Raw genomic sequence first — 20,835 nt, forward strand, 5'->3', positions numbered from 1 at the left:
CTCCATTCCTTGCATATTCATGTGCTTATTAAAAGTCTCTTGCATACATCTTTATCCTTGATAAAGAGAGATGCAAAGTACACATTTAGTATCGCAATCAATCTGCCTGTATGTGTAAATTGCATTTTTGATCCCATCCCTAAACAGCCCCATAATGTTTATGACCCTTTCACTTAAAGTACTCCCTTGATTTCTGCTTTATATCAGCTGCTAATCTCCTCTTATACCCTCCCCTTTGCTTCTCATTTCTTTTCTCACTTCCCTTTTAATGTTCTAAACTCAGCCAAACTCTCACTTATGTTATGGGCCTGACATCAATTGCATACACGTTTTTACTGCTTCATCACTTTCATCCAGCTGAAGTAGCTTAAGTGGATCCAACGTCAGTTGGGAAATATTTAGGGTCAGTTGGTGATGGTTGTATCACAAGTATTAAGTTAACTCTGGGACAAGACAAGGAAAACAAGAATTAGGGATGGGCAATAAATGCTGACAAGCCAGTGATGCACTTGTGTCTCAGGGGAATTAACAAAAAAACCCAGAGTAAAAATAATTAATTAGGGGAACGGCAATTTCAATGGGATGTGAACAGGTGGGGCCCAGGCAAATTGCAATCAATGATTGTTGAGCAAAACAGTAATAGATTGTCAACCATTAGAACTCTCCTCTTATACAGATTAAGTATTTATTTATTTCTCTTTATTGGCACTCTTGTGAATTGTCCTGATGAGAACAAGATGAAAGATTTCCCCAATCTCTGCCTTTTTCAGCAATTCTCAAGATTTATACTACCAAATAACTATTTCAAGTTATTCTTGTTACATTGCTTTACTATTCAAATCTTCTGTGTGGCCATGATTTAACTAGTGCCTGAAGGAAGTGGCTGCAAGGAACATTTCGGAAAGTAACCCACCCACTGACTCTCCAAAGCTTATTCACCATCTGCAAAGCACAAGTCAGGTGTGAAATGGAATACTCCCCACTTATCTGGATGCGTGCAGCTCCAACACTCAAGAAGCTTGACACCCTGCAGGGCTTATTGGCATTACATCCATTACATTCACTCTTTCCAGCACCGACACTCAGTAGCAATTGTGTATAGTATCTGCAAGATACACTGCGGAAATTCATCAAAGACTCTTAGACAGCATCTTCCAAACCAATAATCACTACCATCTAGAAGGACCGCATGTGGACTGCAGTGGTTCAAGAAGGCGGCTCACCACCACCTCCTCAAGGGCAACTAGGGATGAGCACTAAATTCTTGCCTAGCCAGCCCACAAATGAATAAATGAAAAAAAAGTAAACTGGAAGTCTGGGCTATTGATTTGGATATATGCATACCAGAGGTACCACAGTAGCTGGGAAATTTAAACTCTGTTAATTAAATGAATCTGTTGTTAAAAGCTGTCATTTGCAAAATAACCAATTTTTGTTAAAATCAGTCCGGTTCACTAATGTTAATATAGAAGGAAATCTGCAATCCTTAGTTGGTCTAATTTGCAAATTAATCCAGATGTGCCGACATCTTAGGACTGAGTGTATGCATTGTTGGCTCAGAAAATGTGAATTTTCATCTTGTTCAAACCTAAGTTAGTCTGTTGTTTGTAGTTGAGGGCTACAGTTTATTGAGAGTTATGGCTTAAATTCTATATTTGCCAGCCTTAAGCAAGGTTTTCTCGAGACCTCGAGGAAAACGGCAGCTTAGTTAAGAATCAGCTGAAACTGGGTAATCATTATGTGACTAAAATAGAGCTGTTTTGTCAGGAGCATATATAAGTAGGCAGCATATTGGTGACTTAGCATTTGAGTATGGCTTAGAATAGCATGCCAGAGTTGACTGCTTTAGGGAGCTCACAGGAAGAAGGGCTTGTTTGCTTTTGCCTCAAGATTTACAGCTTCCAGGAAAGGATTTTTGTTTTGCTACAGGAGAAGAAGCTGGTTAATTGGTGAGTCTTTGGTAATGAAGTATTATGCATTTCCTAAGAATTAAAATATACCATTTTGAGCAAGAGGCGAGCTGGAAAGGATGAAAGGCATGGATCAAGAGGATGACCTGTGGTGAAACTAGTAGCAGAGTATCATCACAATCTGCAACATGACGTAAGTGCAGGGAACGCAACTGATTCATGAGTAGGATTGGTGGTTGTTTCTAGACTTTAAAGTAAAAGTAAGGTCCTTAGTTTGTGTTCATGATGCTCATCTTATTTCTTAGAACAACATGTTGTGGATGAGGCTATTTTTCATTTGGTAATGTGAAATGAGACCAGTTTAATAAGGATCACAATGCAAAAGATCCTCTAGAAAACCATAATCATAATGTGGTCGAATTTATCATTCATGTCAGTTTATGACTCACAACAAAGATGTATCCAAGTGTGCAATAAACATTCTAGGAAGGGAATATACCACAGAAGAAAAGTACCCAATCAAATAAAGGCTTTGTTTCATCAGCAAAGGTTAACCAAAGAGGATTAATGAAGGCAGAGCAGTGGACATGATCCATATGGACTTCAGTAAGGCATTCGACAAGGTTCCTCATGTTAGACTGGTTAGTGAGGTTAGATCATATGGAATTCAGGGATAACTAGCCATCTGGATATAGAACTGGCTTAAAGGAAGAAGACAGAGATTGGTGATGGAGGGTTGCTATTCAGACTGGAGGACTGTGTGTGCCACAAGGATTGGTGCTGGGTCCACTGCTTTTTGTCATTTATATAAATGATCTGGATGTGAGCATAGGAAGTATGGTTAGTCAGTTTGCAGATGACACCAAAATCGGAGGTGTAGTGGGCAGTGAAGAACGCTACCTTAGAGTACAATGGGATATTGATCAGATGGGCCAATGGGCTGAGGTATAGCAGATGAAGTTTAATTTAGATAAATGTGAGGTTCTGCATTTTGGAAAGGCAAATCAGGGCAGGGCTTATACACTTAATGATAAGGTCCTGAGGAGTGTTGCAGAACAAAGAAACTTTGGAGTGCAGGTTCATAGTTCCTTGGAAGTGGAGTCCCAGGTAGACAGGAAGTGAAGAAGGCATTTGGTACGCTTACTTTTATTGGTCAGTGCATTGAGTATAGGAGTTGGGAGGTCATTTTGAGGCTGTACAGGACACTGGTTAAGCCAATTTTGAAATACTGTGTGCAATTCTGGTCTCCCTCCTATAGCAAGGATGTTGTGAAGCTAGAAAGAGTTCAGAAAAGATTTAGAAGGATGTTGCCAGGATTCAGGGTTTGAACTACAGTGAGAGGCTGCAGAGACTGGGGCTATTTTCCCTAGAGCGTCAGAGGCTGAGGGGTGACCTTATAGAGGTTTATAAAATTAAGGATACGGTAAATAGGCAATGTCTTTTCCAGGCAGGAAAATGGAGTTGTGGATCATCAGATCAGCCATGATCATACTGAATGGCAGACCAGACTCAATGGGTTGAATGGCCTACCTCTGCTCCCATATCTTATGGTCTAATTGCAATGTGTTTAACCAGCCTCTGAAATGCTCCAGCAAGTCCAACTATCTCAAGAGAAATTAATTAAGGGCTATAAATGCTGGCCTTGTCAATGATGCCCACATCCATATCTTACAAGAATAGACATCAAGCGATATCATGGTCTCTTCCTCTATCTTTCGAGGACGAAGAGACCATGATATCGCTTGATGTCACTGCCCTATTCACATCAATAGACATACCACTAGCAAGGGAAACAATGACAACACTACTTGAACAAGAACACGACCCCAGTGAAATCATCTCCAAGGACACAATGCTTAAACTATTGGACCTAGCCTGACCAACCACTTCACCTTCAATGGCCAAACATACGAGCAAATCAACGGGACTCCCATGGGATTGCCTATCTCCGGACTCATAGCAGGACCAGTGATGCAAAGACTGGAAAGGACTGCCCTTCCGCAAATCCAACCTAAACTATGGATACACTACGTAGATGACACCTTTGTCATCATTAAACGGACCAAATTAGAAGAGACACCCAAACTCATAAACAACACCCTCACCGGAATAAAATTCACCAGAGAGGAGGAGAAGAACAAACAACTCCCATTCCTGGACGTCATGGTAGAGCGCAAGACAAATGGGGAACTGCAAATGAAAGTAAACCGAAAAGCCACACACACAGACCAGGTATTGAACCTCAATAGTAACCATCCCAGCACACACAAACGAAGCTGCGTGCAAACACTATTTAAAAGGGCAACAACACACTGCAGCAACATGGAACTACGCCAAGAGGAGGAGGAATACCTCTTCCAAGTGTTCAAGGATAATGGACATCCAAAGAACTGGGTCAGGAGATGCCTACAGGAACAGCATCAGAAAGATTCTACACGCCCCGACACACATCACACTACCCTACATCAGGAACATGTCAGAACTCACCACAAGACTTCTACGAACGCTGGGCATCAGAGTGGCACACAAACTCACATCAACCCTACAACAAGTGTTCACCTGAACTAAAGACCCACTCCCCGCCATGGACAGGACCAATGTCATCTACAAGATCCCCTGCAGAGACTGCGAGAAACACTACATCAGACAAACAGAAGGAAACTAACAACAAAAGTACATGAACACCAACTGGTTACAAAAAGACACGATCAATACTCACTCATCTCAATCCACATGGACAAGGAGAACCAACACTTCGACTGGGACAACACCAAGATCCTGGGACAGGCTAGGCAGAGACAAGCACGAGAATTCCTGGAAGCATGGCACTCCACGAAGCATGCTATTAATAAACACATTGAACTTGACCCCATATACGGAGGAAACCCGGAAGTGAGGCAATCTATCGCAACGGACCCCAGAGTTTAAAAGCCAGGCAGGAAAACACACCGACGCTTCATCAGAGGCTGCACTGAGGATGTTACCAAGCACGGTAACGAAATGTCTGCAGAACAACAAACCAGCTCGGCGAGCCAACCAACCTCAACACCCACAACCCGAGCTACAGATCTACTCCAAAACCTTAGAGGACAGCAATTATTAGGGTACAATTAAAAACTGTTCACAACAATAAGTGGCTTTTCCTTCCAAATTATGTTATGAATTGGATTGAGATTCATGCATAAACCTGGTTTATATTACAGATATCCAGCTTCTGTAACTCCTTCTTAGCATTTATATTAATTATAATTTTCCCTCATAATTTGTCAACAACAGATACCAATACAGTTGAGAATTTGAGAATTTTGCAAAATTCACTACAGCTATAGTCTCAAGTTCAATTAAAACAATTAAAGGGCTCTAAGAACTTATTAAATTGTTTATTCTTGAACTTCCTTATTGAACTGGATGCTCTTCCCTGTTAAAACTTTATGCATGCTTTTGTGGAGTGTTAAATATTACATTTTGACAGCCCAGATTTTGCAATCAGGATTCAAAAAACTATTTCCAATTCGGCCAAACATAGACATTTACATTTAGATGAGAATCCCCCATAGGTTTCCTAACCAGCAGCCTTCCATTCTGAGGCAGTGTAGGACAATGCAGTGATCCACAAAAATCAGCATTGAAATCAAATTCAGTTTTTTAGCAGCGTGTGCCGTATTCTGCAATTTCAGAGTTCTGTAGCCACTTTAAAAAAAACTACTGAGAGAAGATAATTGTGGGTGTAAATCTGCAGTTGAGTTAGGAGGGTAGAGGAGTAGGGTACCAGGTTGTGGAGGGGCAAGGTGGTGGTTTTGGTCGGCAATGGGTTTGGAGCAGGGTACCAGAAGCTGGTGGACTGTGAGGGTAGGTGGCAGAGGATAATGGGGGGATGGGGGTAGGGGGAGGTGGGTGTGTGGGGCGCAAGCTAGAATGGCTGCTATGGCAGATCAAAGTTTCACATCAGGAGTGTGTAGGGTCTCACGTGGAGTGTTTTGGGGTTTATGGCATTCCCAGTGGGGCTGGATTGGGAGTGTGCCAGTCGATTGGGGTTTGGGTTCGGGGTGTGTTGAGTTTTGGGTTGGAGCGGTCACTTCTGGGGATGGGGAATGGGTCCAGTTTTTGAGGGACGGGTGGGGAGCGGGGGAGGAGGTGAATCTTGGAGGAGGGTTTTAGATGCAGCAGGTTTGGTGAGGGTGGGAGATGGAGAGTCAAGATGTTCTCATAGGATGCAGGGTGATGGTCAGGTTTGGTGGGCATGGGTTTTGGGGAGGTTGTGTCTATGGGGGCTTGGTGATAAGTCTGGGGTTCAGTGTAATAGTTAATCAGGAACTGATGTACATTTCTAATCCTCTGTTTCTCTGGGGGAAACTGTTCAGCATCAGAGAGATGGAATGCTCTGGAATTTCCAACTCTAGCTTAGAATTGGGGATTTTTTTCAAAGGGTTGTGCAGGGTAAATACTTGGAGGAGATTCCAACTGTCCGGGCAATTCTCATGGAGTTAGCTGTGAGGGGATTTCCACATGGTCCTGACACACACTGATCAACATTGTTGCAATTTTCTGGGCCTTTATTTTTCTCGAGGTTAGTGACTAATGAAATTCCTCTTTCTTTCACTCAAGGAAATCTTGTAATTGACTCATTTATTATGACCAGGACTCCATTTTAATTATAGTGGGAGATAGATGCATCCCAGAAGGGGCAAAAAAAAAGTATTTTTTGCAATCAACAGAGGCGTTCAAAAGATTCACCCCACCCCTATCAGACCATGGTGGGTGATACAGGATCATTTTTTACACAATAAGCATTTTTTAATTATGGGATCAGGGTGTCACTAGCTAGGCCAACGTTTATTACCCAAGCCTAATTGCCCTGAGGACAGTTAAGAGTCAACCAGATTGCTGGTGAATCTGGAGTCACAGGTAGACCAGACCAGATAAGGATGACAGTTTCCTTCCCTAAAGGGTATTAGTGAACCAGATTTATCAGATTATTAATTCCAGATTTTTATTGAATTCAGATTCTACCATTAGTGTGGCATGATTTGAACCCAGGTCCCCAGATCATTACTAGGGTTTCTGGATTAACAGTCCAGTGATAATACCACTAGGTCTCCTCCTCTCTTTCATCTCCTCTCTATTGATTTACTTTAAGTTGTAATTTGTTTGCATGGATGGTAACTTGATTCGTAAATGACAGTACATAATGACAGTTTTAAAGTACTTCACTGGGTGTAAAGCAATTTTTGACATTCAGTAACCATGAAAAGCACTATCTAAATGTAAGTCTGTCTTTTGATTAGTATGAAACATCAGTAGGATGAGAAAATATGAAAATAATATCAGGGCCTTATTGAATAAATTTATTTCTGGCAGAGTAGCCTATTTGTCCCACATCTATTCCAATTCATTTTCAGTCTGGTTGATGATGCTCGTGAACAGATATAGTAAATCTGTTGCCATTGCAAATACACATTTACTTGTATTGAGAAAGAAGGACGTAAAAAAGAGACACAGATAGAAAGGAATGGATAAAAGATATCATCAGATCAGTTTTCACCTGCATCTGGGCATAGAACATCAATCTGTCTTCATTTAGTGGTTATGTCATTGCACAAAATAGACCAGTTGAACTGAGTAGTAATTAAAATATCTTTATTCTGACACTTCTAAGTATAATTCATTTATTGATGAAAAGGTTCTTTCAATTTCAGCACTCCTGCAACATGCATAGAAATAATTACTTCCTCGTAAATAGCTGTACATTTTCTAACATGAAGAGTTGCAGGATGTCTCTTGGAATACTGAGTTCATTTTACTTTTTGTTGTTGCAACCTCTAATCTTCAAATTATTTTTTAAGCGAGCTATACACAAGACACGAGACTCAGTGGTAGAATTGACAGTTGTCTACTGCTCACATTGTTACGCATGTTTTGACAGTAGCTGACACTTGCATCAATAATTTAAGGAATTTACAAAAAGGTAGAATACATAAAAAGCAACAGCTTTATTGTGGCGAAGCTTTCCAAGCTGCTTTTTTTTTGCAATTTAATATAGCTGTCTAACCGTCAGAATTCAAGGCTGTGACAAAGTGTAATCTCATTAAAATAAAAAAGTGTTAAGGAAAAAAATAACCTATTTAAGGTTAGACAACTTACTGCTCCTTCAGCTACAAATTGACAAAAGATGTGTACGAATCCATGATGGTATCTTTTTCATCTATGCTTGTGTTACTTAATGATGGTGAAGAAGTATGCGTCCTAGCTGGAAATTAATGAGGGATTCAATTTGACACTTTTATAGTCCTCAAAATACCACCAAATTAAACTTTGCCAATTTACTCCATTTCAATTTGAACAGCATTGTGCTTTCCGAAAATCACTCAGCTCGCTATAACAGCTGGGGGTAAATATTCAACTAACTAACTAATGTTCTCTCTCCCTCCTAGATTTGGACAAAGAATTTAAAATAACTTTTGCAATATGATTACTTCATTGGTTAAATATACCTTTTGATTATTATGCCGCAACTACTTATGACCCTAATCATTCTCATGCTACATTTGTCACTTTATACTTTATGCAGAAACTTGAGCTCCAGGTTTCAGAGCTTGAGCAGATTTTTGAGGCGGTGCAGCACAGCAGCGAGGCTGAGAGTTACATGGATAGCACGGTTTAGAGAGGTAGACCCACTGCAGCTCAAGGCTGTGGAGGAAAGAAGGGAATTGATATCCACCAGGCAGTTAAAGAGAAACAGGCAGGAGTCCCCTGTGGTCCCACTCCTAAACTAGTTTCCCAATTTGGAAGCTGAGGAACGCATTGGTATCTCAAGGGAAGGCAGTCAGAGCCAGGTTTCTGGCACCACAAGTGGCCCTACTGTACGGAAGGGGAGGAAAAAGAGTGCAGTAGCGACAGTGATAGGGGATTCCTTGGTTAGGGGAACAGACAGGAATTTCTGTGGCTGCAGACATGACTCCAGGATAGTGTATTGCTTCTGAGATGCTACAGTCAGCGATGCCACTGAGTGGCTGACAGGCATCCTGAAGGGGGATGGTGATAAGACAGAGGTTGTGATACACATGTGTATCAATGATATAGGCAGAATGAGGGATGAATTTAAAGAGCTAGGCAGTAGACTAAAGAGAAGAACCTTGAAAGTGTATAATCTCTGAAATACACCCAGTGCCATGTGCCAGTGAGTACAGAAGTAGGAGAATGGGACAGATGAATGCATGGCTCTAGATTTGGTACAGTAGGGAGGGTTTTGATTCCTGGATCATGGGGACTATTTCTAGGGAAGTTCGGGCCTGTACAATTAGGATGGTTTGCACCTGAACCAGAATGGGACAAACACCCTTCTGGTTGGATTTCCTTGTGTTGTTGGGAGGATTTTAAATGAGTTCAGCAGGAGAGGGGACACAGAGTGTTACAATAGGGACACAGCATAGGGACAACTGAGAAGGAGTTGAGTTGAGTTTCATGGAAGTGAGGCAAGGTTGGATGGCCTCTACTTTAATCTTAGGCATATTATAGTTAAGACGGGTGGTTTAAGTGTGTGATTGATACGTGGAATTCTGATGTTGTTACTATCATTGAGACAAGGTTGCGGAAGGGTCAGGACTGGTAACTCAAAATTCCAGGGCGTAGGATCTTCAGGCAGGATAGGGGAAGGTGCAGAAGAGGAAATGATGTTGCATTATCAATTAAGAAGTCAGTTACCACAATAAGGAGGGATGATATCTTGGAAGGGTCTTCAAATCAGGCTTTGTTGGTAGAGCTTAGTAATAAAAAAATGACGGTCACACTGCTGGGAGCCCTGTCTGCGCCCCAAACAGTCAAATGGCAATAGAGGAGCAGATTTGTAGATGATTCAATGAGGCGTGTAATGACAGGGGAATCATAATAGGGGATTTCAACCTCCTCAACATGGATTGGGATAATCATAGATTTAGTGGGGACCGATTTCTCGAAATGTATTCAGGAGAGCTTTTCACATCAATTTGTAGATGTTCCTACAAGGGACAGTGTATTTCTGTTCCTAATTCTGGGAAATGAAGCTGGACAGGTGTTTGAGGTGAGAGTGTGCGTATGTACTTTATGATAGCAAATACAACATCATATGTTTTAAGCTTGTTATGGAAAAGCAGAAGGATGGTCTGCAAAAAAATAGTTTTGGATTGGAGGAAGGCAGATTTTATTAAAATAAGTCCAGATCTGGCTAAAATAGACTGGTAAATAACTCTTCTGCGTAAATCTACAGTATTTGGGAGCGGAGTGCGGGTGTGGGGGAGTTGTTCAAAATGGAATTGGCGAGTGTACAGGCCCAGAATGTTCCTTTAGGGTGAAAGGTAGGTGCAACAAGCCCAGAGATCCCTGAATGACTAGGAATAGTCAGGTCTGGATAAGAAGGAAAAGAAAGAGAGACCTTTAACAGGTACAATGGGAGCAAACCAGCAGAGGCCCTATTGGAGTGTATAAAGTTAGGGGGGCAACTTAAGAAAGCAATTAGGAGAATGAAGAGGGGCTTGACAAATACTGGTGGGTAAGAATAGGGAGAATCACAAGATATCCTATGAGCATATGAAGGAAAAGAGGATAACCAGGGAAAGATTAGGGGCCAATGAGAGACCAAAGGGACAATCTATACCTGGAACTGGAGGACATTGGTAGAGTGTTAATTGAATACGTCACATCTATCTTTACTTGGGAAAAGGATGATGTAAGTATAGAATTTGGGAAGAGGGTCTTTGAGGTTCTTGAGCAGTTCGACAGAGGGAGTGAGGAAGCGTTGGCAGCCTTAAAAGTGGAAAACTCCCAGGCCTGGATAAGTTATATCCCAGGCTGCTGTGTGGGAGATGAGTGAGGAAATTACACAGGCTCTGACCAAATGTTTAATTCCTCTCTAGCCACAGGGGAGGTTCCAGAGAACTGGAGGACAGCTAACATTGTTCCAATTTTCATGAAGGTTGGTAGTGATATATCGGGGAACTACAGTACAGTGAGTCTCACATCAGTGGTAGAGAAACTAATGGAGAAAATTCTAAAGGAGGGAATTAATCTCCATTTGGACAGGCATGGTTTGATCAGGGATGGAGCAGGGACGTCATGTTGGAGCTATACAAGACTTTGGTTAGGACACAGCTGGACTACTGCGTGCAGTTCTGATCACTGCACAATAGGAAAGATGTGAATGCACGGGAGGAGCTTCACTGGGATGTCGTTTGGCATGGAGAAGTTTAGTTGTGAAGAGAGACAGGATAAGCTTGGAATGTTTCCTTTCGAGGAGGCTGAAAGGAGACCTGATTGAGGTGCATAAGATTATGAGGGCAAAGGTGGCAGCTATTCCCCTGAATTGAAAGGTCAATATCAAGGGATCAGAATTTTAAGGTGAAAGCTTGGAGGCTTAGAGGGGATATGAGGTAACACTTTCACCCAGAGAATGGTTTGAATCTGGAATGCACTGCCCGGGAAGGTAGCTGAGGCAGAAAACCTCACAACCTTTAAACTCCTCACAACCTTATTTGGATGAGTACTTGAAATGGTAACATTCAAAGGTACGGGCTAGGTGTTGGAAAGTGGGGCCGGTGTAGATTTAGAGTAGCTTTTGTTGGTGGAGACTCAGTGGGCTGAAGACACCCTTCTGTACTGCCACAACAGTATCAATCAATTCAAAGTATCACCACAAAACATCTTTCGAGCTGAAAACTGCTTCTGGTTATAGTGTTAAGAGGGTGGAGGGGAGTGGGAAGCAGAGGTGATTGAAGTAATGAGGGAAGTTCTTCTGGTTGTATTGCTGGATGCAGGGGCTGGGGTGTGTTTGGTCTGAGGACAACAATTGTGATGATTAATGGTGATGTCAATTGTGGATTTTCCTGGATTGCAGCACCGTTGAGAGATGGAGCGCAGAAGCTGTTCACAGAGGGACGAGGAGGAGAACGAGGGCTCTAGGATGCTTTACCCATTCAGTTCTTCAAAGAGTTCTAACTACCCCTGTTCTCCAGACGCAGAGTGTGGGGTAGCTTTTCCTTCACAAAGTGGGCGGTTACAATACTGCGTACTATCTCCTCAAAGTGGACCAGCAGCCACAGATCAGGGTGAAGGCAGCATTGACACTGCCCAGCATGGTAACCAGCACCTTCCGTTTCTACATCTCATGATCTTTCCACGCAAGAATCAGTGACATTTTTTCTCTCTCAGTCATCTCTCAGTTTGCTGTCTATTTCTGTGCCAGGGATGTATGGAGTAACTTTCTAACTATGAGGAGTGATTCTGTGAGCCAGTGACTGCATGTAGGTGGGGAGGGACCGAACCTCACTGGGGAGATGGACCGGAATCACAGAGTGCTCTGTTTGCTCACCGTGTGGTATGTGTATGACCACAACCGGATTCGTGACTTCTCCCAATCCTCTCAGCAATGTTCTCGCACATTCCCCGTGCACATACACATCATCCTTGTTGCATTGCAGAGTTGCTTTAAGATTGCTGCTGGACTGTAAATATACAAGTTTTAGAGGCATTGATTCCTATGTGCAGCTTGTCTATCCCCGTGCACAGTTAATTCTGGGCCCCTGAATGGTTGTGCATCCCTGCAGCTTAAATGAACCTTGTGTGTCCTTGTGTGTTCATCCTCTAATGGCCATCTTACTCCTGCCATGTGTGAACTGCCTTGTCAAACAAGGGGATGTCTGCTCAGCATCAAGGACAACCAGGCTGCGTGTGTCTCTTGATGCCTCTCTGTTTCATATATTCAGTGCTTCTCAAGGAGAGCCAGGCCACCACCAGGAACATTTGGTGAAGAACACCAACAATATCTTGAAGCAATGCGTTCAATGTGAAGACATTCAGGGGACTCCTCCAGTGGTCACCAGGAGTCATGTTGTGATTTGAGACAGTCTGCTGCATCTTCCACAAACTGGCCATCATGAGTTCACAGACCCTGCCATCAGGCTTCCATCAACCAGCTCAAGAGAAGAGAGAGGACTGGGATGAACATAGAAATGTAGGACTAGAGCAGGAGGAGACCCTTAGAGCCTGCAGTGCCATGCCGTTGCATCATAGCTAACCTTGCACCTCAGACAGATTGTGGGCTGTGGGCAAAGTGGGATTTGTGGTGATGAACTAGGCAGGAACAGAAATTCATCCTGGTGGGAATGATGCTAGCTACCACAGTGACATAAATGGCCACACCCTTAATGCCCAGCGCTATGTTCTCCAATGCAGTGAGGATTCACAGCTGTGCCTTTCCTCAACTCATTCCTTCCTGCTGATTCCTGTATGTGCAATCTTGCCTTTCAGGAGAGAGGGAAGAATTTCCCTCAGTATGCCATATTGGATGATGAGCCTGTCACAATTGAATAGCTGGCGGTGTGCGGAAACTGTAATTTGTAGGCATGAGTTTTGACGTTGTGGTTAATGTACTGGCACTGTGGGTAGGAAATGTTATTTAAAGACCCCAGTGACCGATTTTCGTGATGCCATAAAAACATTGTGTGGCCCTGAAGTCATGACTTTGAGAGCAGATCCTCAACATAGAAAGTAGGAACAGGCGGTGATGCATTCTATTTGCATCACTGAATAACTGTACATTGCAACCCCCCACTCACTAATGGGCCTTATCTAACTGTTACACTCCAAAATAAAGTTTAATGTGGGAAAATGCTTGTTTTGGCCAGAAGATTGAAAAATAATATTGTCTAAATGGTGAGAGATTATGGAGCTCTGAGATACAGAGGGAAATGGGTGTTCTAATGTATGAATCATGAAAGGTTAATATGCATGTATAGCAAATAATTAGGAAAACTGGTAGAATGTTATTATGTACTGTGAGGAGAATTGAATATAAAAGTAGTGATTATGCTTCAGTTGTACAGAACACTCGTGAGACTGAATCTGGAATATGGTGTACAGTATTGGTCTCCTTATTAGTTCAGAGCAGTATTACTGGACTAACCTTTGGAATGGACAGGTCATCTTAAATGGCAAGATTGGATAGGCTGGGTTTGTTTCAGCTGGAGCAGAGATGAATAAGAGTTGACTTGATTGAAACATGTAAGATCCTGAAGGGTCTTGATCAAGGTGGATGTGGAGAGGATGCTTCCTCTTCTGGGGAAATCTAGAACCACAGTCACTGATTAAAAACAGGGGGTCACTCATTTAAGACAAAAATAAGGAGAAGTGTTTTCTCTCAGAGTATTGTGAATCTTTGGAACTCTCTTCCTCAAAAGGTGGTGGAAACTATATCATTGTATATTTGTAGGGTAGAGGTGGATAGGTTCTTGGTAAGCAAGAAGGTGAGAGGTTATCAGGGTGAATAGGAATATGGAGTTGAAGTTGTTATGGACCAGACCAAATTCCCTCAAAATTTTTAGGAAGATAATCTAGACTCCAACTTTTTCTTATTTTAAAGGCTAGTGTAAGGCGTTGCAATCCAGATGCGACTCATTTGGTCAAACAACTCAACTTTATACAAAACGCACTATTTTTACACTACAGATAGGATGCAGACAAAATAAAAACAAAGGAAAAGAATTTGCTTAATTATAACTCTCAAAATATTTAACAAAATAATATATTTGTATATATAAACTACAATTAATTGTTCCAATATTGTAATATCCCATAAACATACCCGTGGCAAAGGCACATTCAGTAAAATAGATTGTCTCACATGTAATTCTAACAACAGGAAGAGAATCCCAGCTTTTAGTTGTAAGAGAGAGAAGAATAAGAGCTTCCAGATCCATCTTCAAGACCACAGAAACTGCAGAAAGCTAAAACTAAAAATCTTGGTTCTGTGGGAGCTTGACCCCACCCATTCAGGCTGCTTCCATTGTTCTAACGTTTTTAAAAAACCCAAGGCCTCACAAGTTGTTTACTTTATTGGCTTTGGGCAGACCTCCTTCACCTCTGTCTTGACTTATCTTCATAATAAGAAACAGGACATAATACACCTCTTAAAACCATAGTATCATCACAAAGTTACAATTAGAATGGCCATGATCTTAATTTTACTAAATGGTGGAGCAGATTCAAGGGGCCAAATAGCCTATTCCTATTTCACATGTTTATATGTTAAGATATAAGGAGCTCCAGGAATAACTATAAAGTCTACATATAAAAACTAGAACCATGTTGGATGATTTATCTTGTCATCTTTTTGAAACTAAATAGAATAAATGCTAGCAACAGAAACCAAGTTAACACCAATTTAAATATGACCATTTTAAGCCAGTTCTTCAGCTTTGGCAATTGATTAAACATCAGTTCACTTTGTGTGAAGTGGAATTTTTGCGTCTGCTTTTGGAATCTGCTACGCCTATTTGTAGTTGGGTTTTAGGTTCATGCTGAAAAAGTAAATCAAATTCCATTTTTTAATTACGTGGCATTCCAGGATTTTATTTGTGTTGTGAGGATAACAGATAACACTTAGTTTCAACCATATTTTCATGAATTTCTTTGGTGGTCTTGTCTTGGGGCCCATAAAAGAATCCTGTTTTACTAGGAAGAGGTGCCTAATTAACATGTTGTATGAGAATGTCTTTTCTCTGACATAAATCTGTCTATTTCTATCTTTGATTATTAATGAGGCTTTATCACTGAGCTTTAACCATCAAAATGATCATCTTCAGCATGAATTGAACAAAAATTGCTCACCTTGACTCACTTCCTACTATCTCATATTTCATTCCTTTCTGACTAACCATGTTCATATATAGAGTTATCCAGAACCAACAGTAATATGCACAATAGTGACAATATAAAGAATCCAGAAAAGATTCAGAAAAGAAACAGAACAAGGTTAGTTAAAAAAATCTTTTATTCTACCAGCACACACCAAGGCGAAAATTGAAGACAAATTCAAAGAGAGCAAACGTGGAACGCACTTTTCATAATGTGGAGGAGAATAAGTCTATTTAGTTGCATGTCATGTATCTACATTTTTTCTCCAGCAAATGCTTATTTCATATTGACTGCTTGCACAGCAATTATCAATATCTAAGGTTCATGAAAGCAGTAAACAAGCAATAAACTGCATTTTTCATTTACAGTTCCACTAACAGCAAGTAACTAATTAAAAATATTATTACCAAATGGCAAAGGTATAAAAACTGACACCAGCTTCACTAGCAGCAGTATTTTGTATTCTAAATTGCTGCTAATTTTAAGGAAGGCAAAATCCGAGTAGATTAAATCCACATTGAAATCAAATAAACAATGCTGATAGTGAAAAGTTAGGCAAGAAGTAAATATTAGCCGTTCACTAGAATGGGAAGCTGTTGTATTGTCTATGGCTGCGGAAACGTCATGTACAGAAACATAGAAAATTTGCAGTGCACAGGAGGCCATTCAGCCCATTATGTCTGAGCCAGACAAAAATGTGTCATCTCACCTAATCCTATTTTCCAGATCTTGATTGCCTGGTAGTTAAAGCATCTCAAATGCATTCCAAATGTATTTTTAAATGTGATGAGAGTATTTTCCTCCACCACTGTTTCAGACTGTAGTGTGTGACCTCCTCTATCTTCTGCGTGAAAAACATCTCCTCAAATCCCCTCTAATCCATTCATTAATTATGTTAATTCCATGTTCACAGGTTATTGACTTCTCTGCTAATGGTAATAAATCCTTCCGATCTGCTTTATCCAGGTTCCTCATAACTTATTCATTGCAACTACCTCTTCACCCTCCAATGTTCCGATGAAAACAAACTGAGCTGACCCAATCTTTCCTCATAGTTAAAGCTCTCTATTCCAGGCAACATTCTTGTAAATCTCTGTAATATCTCTAGTACAATCACATGTTTCTGTAATGTGTGGATCAGGACAGCACATGATACTGTGGCTCTGGTCTAATGTGTATTTTATACAGTTCTGTCGTACGTCACTATATTTTATGCCTCATCCAATAAAGGGAAATGCATTTTTAGCCATATTATCAAACTGCCCTGCTATGTCCAGGTATGTGTGGACATTTACTCCGAGATCACACTGTTCCTCTACACTTCTCAGTGTATTTATTGTAAATTCCCTTGCCCTTTTTCTTGTCCCTGAATGCAATTCTTCACATTTCTTCAGATTGAATTCGACCTGCCATGTTGTTAGTCATGTGACCAGCCATTGATCATTTTTCTGCAGTCAACTGCCTTCTTTCTCATGATCAAATGCCAATTTTTGTGTCATCTGCAAACATCTTAATCATGTTTTTGAAACGTAAGTCTAAACTAATGATAGACGCCAAGAAAAGCAAGGGACCCATACTGAGTCCTGCAGAACACACCAGGAAACAACCTTTCAGTTACAAAAACATCCATCAACGCCAACCTTGTGTTTCGTGCCAATTTTTATTGCAGCTACCCATTTACATTTGGATTCCATAATCCTTTACTTTCTACAATATTGAGGCTTTACCAAAAGCCATGCTAAAATCTCTGTAAACTACATCAAACATGCTTCCATCATCAGCCTCCCTTGCTACCTCCTCAAACACTTCACTCAATCTGACAGACAGGCCCTTCCCTGAACAAATCCATGCTGACTGCCCTTGTTTAATTCAGAATAAAAACAGAAATTGCTGGAGAAACTCAGCAGGCCTGGCAGGACCTTGGGAGAGAAAACAGAGTTAACGTTTCAGGTCCAGTGACCCTTCTTCAGAACTGTTCTGTCAAAGAGTCACCGCACCTGAATCATTGACTCTGCTTTCTCTCTACAGGTGCTGCCAGATCTGTTGAGTTTCTCCAGCAATTTCTGTTTTTGTTTCAGATTTCCAGCATCCACGGTTCTTTGTTTTATTCTTGCTTAACTCATGTTTTTTCGAAGGAATTTCTTCCCAATCCAGGAGAATGAACTCTTGACTGTTGTAATCTGCTCAAATAGATGTTGTCTTGGAAGCTCAAGTTGAGGAAGCCGACAGGCACAGTCAAAAATGCCCTGACTCTTTGGCATCTCCCAGCATGACCTCCAGAAATGGAGCCATCTTCTTTGCCTCCCTGGGACTTGGACAACTCCTGGTTCATTGCAGCATTTAATTTTACTCATTCACAGATTGTTGTTATCACTGGTAGAGCCCGCATTTTTATTGTGTCTGATGAAATGGGGGAACGAGGGGGGAGCGGAAGGTTTGATGGTGTGTGGTTTCAGCTGGTGGTGAGTTTCTCCAATGTAACTAAGTGACTTGCCAGGTAATTTCAGATCACATTGTCATGGGTCTGAAGTCACATGCAGGCCAAACAGGGTGAGGTAGCTGATTTTTAAAGGACATTAGTGAGCCAGAGTTACTTTCTTTTGACAGTCTGACAGTTTCACAGTCACAAAACCAGTTGACACTATTCCAGATTTATTGAACAAAACTGAATTTACCTACTAGGTCAGGATTTGACTCCTCATCTTCAGAATAGCCCAATCCTCCAGGTGGCTTGTTCTGGGAACATATCCACTATGTTACCATACCATACATATCGTGTGCACCAGAAGAACATTACTATTTTCATAACAATATTGGAGCTGCTTTAAAAAGCTGTGTTTGTACATATGTCTCTTGCTTCTGTAATCCCAACAGGTGTAAATTATACTTGGTATGCACTATCATTATTTAAATAAGTGGACAATAAGGACTTTAACAAGTTTCTCTGTTCTTTGAAAACATGAAAAGAATCATGCATGGTTGCCTATGCTATTGATGAAAATGTAGCAGAATTGTAGTGTTCTGGATATATGTACTGTATAAATATCTTGTAAATGATTTGGATGTAGGAGTGGAAGGATGGATTAGTAAGTTCTCAGACGATACAAAGGTGGGTCAAGTTGTGGATAGTGTGGAGGGCTGTTCTGGGTTACAAAGGGACATTGATAGGATGCAGAGCTGGGCTGAGAAGTGGCAGATGGCGTTTAACCCTGAAAAGTGTGAGGTGATTCATTTTGGAAGGACAAACTTGAAAGCAGAATACAGGGTTAACGGAAAGATTCTTGGCATTGTGGAGGAGCAGAGGGATCTTGCGGTTCCTGTCCACAGTTCCCTGAGAGCTGCCACCCAGGTGGATAGAGCTGTTAAGAAGGCGTTTGGTGTGCTGGCTTTCATTAATAAAGGGATTGAGTTCAAGAGCTGTGAAGTTATGCTCCAGCTATACAAAACCCTGGTTCAGCCACATCTGGAGTATTGTGTCCAGTTCTGGTCGCCTCATTACAAGAAAGATGTGGAAGCGTTGGAAAAGGTGCAGAGGAGATTTACCAGGATGTTGCCTGGAATGGAGGGAAGGTCTTACGAGGAAAGGTTGAGAGAGCTAGGGCATTTCTCTTTAGAACGACGAAGGATGAGAGGTGACTTGATAGAGGTGTACAAAATGATCAGAGGTATAGATAGAGTGGACAGCCATAGACTTTTTCCTAGGGTGGAGGTAGCTATTACGAGGGGGCATAGTTTTAAAGTAAGTGGAGGTAGTTATAGGGGAGACATCAGAGGTAGGTTCTTTACTCAGAGAGTGGTAGGGGCGTGGAATGCATTGCCGGAGAGGGTAGTGGAGTCGGCCTCATTAGGGGCATTTAAGCGGCTATTAGATAGGCATATGGATTATAGCATAAGGTAGGGGTGGAGGTTAGATAGACCTTAGGTTTAAGGTAAAAGTTCGGCACAACATCGTGGGCTGAAGGGCCTGTACTGTGCTGTACTGTTCTATGTTCCATGTTCTATATGTACGAGTATTTTCATAAAAGATAAGTGTGACTACGCTATATGTTACTGAAGTGTACAAATTTGTTATTGGCCTACACTGCTGGGTGACTAAATTGTCTCTGTTTGAGTTAACCTAACAACTTTCAGTATTTTGTAATTAGTATATGAGGCTTAGTCATCACTGACATTATTGTCCATAATCAATGGTCCTTGGCAAGGTTGTGCTAAGACACTTTCTTGAATTGCTGCAGTATAGGTATGTCTGCAATGTGTAGTAAGCACTAAGATTTTGATCCAAGGTAATGAAAGAAACAACAATATGTTTCCTGATCAGAATGTTGTATGGGTTGGCAGGGAACTGATGGTGATCCAGGTGTCTGCTACTCTTGTTCTTGGTGGTAGATGTTGTGGATTGGAACATGTTGGCTCTCAAAAGAGGCTTGAAAAGTTGCTGCAGTACTTTGCAACTGTTGAAATGTAGAGAAAAATGAAAATTAGAGTTAGCACGAAGGGTTCCACAAGTATAACAACCTGATATGCTATTGAATCATTTACTGAGGAATAAATATTAGTCAAGATGTTGTCCTTTTTAAGTAGCACTGAGATTTTTTTTACATCCACCAAAGAGGGGCAGTGCGGCCTTAGTTTGATAACCCATTCACTGGAGAGCAGCAGGAAGTTTTGGCACTTGTTGTAGTGTTTTCCACATAGCGGGAAGAAACTTAGGCCATACTGATTGTGTGGTGCGCTGATCCAACGAAATGTACATGCTGCAATGCATAGGATTGTGGCCAGAATCGACAGCTTTAATGTAGAAGACCACCATAAGAACAAAGAATAGCACAGCACAGGAAAAGACCCTTCTGCCCACCAAGACTGCACTGACACATGATGCCTTCCTGAACCAAAAACATTTTGCCTCTATACTGTCCATATCCCTCTCTCACCTGCCTATTCATGTATATGTCAAAATGCCTTAAAACATGGCTGTTGTATTGGCCTCCACCATCTCATTTGGCAGCGGGTTCCAGGCACTTACCACGCTCTGTGTAAAAAATTCTGCCCCTCCCAACTCCTTTAAACTTATCCACTTTTACCTGAAACTTATGTCCTGGAGTAATTGACATTTCCACTCTGGAAAAAGACACTGACTATCCAATCTATCCATACCTCTCATAATTTTATAAACCTCTATCAGGTCATCCCCTCATTCCTTCATGTTCAAGTGAAAACAAACCAAGTTTGTTCAATCTCTCCTCATAGCTAATACCCTCCAAAC

The sequence above is a fragment of the Rhincodon typus genome, chromosome 10, assembly GCF_021869965.1.
Source record: "Rhincodon typus isolate 14 chromosome 10, sRhiTyp1.1, whole genome shotgun sequence".
NCBI lineage: Eukaryota > Metazoa > Chordata > Chondrichthyes > Orectolobiformes > Rhincodontidae > Rhincodon > Rhincodon typus.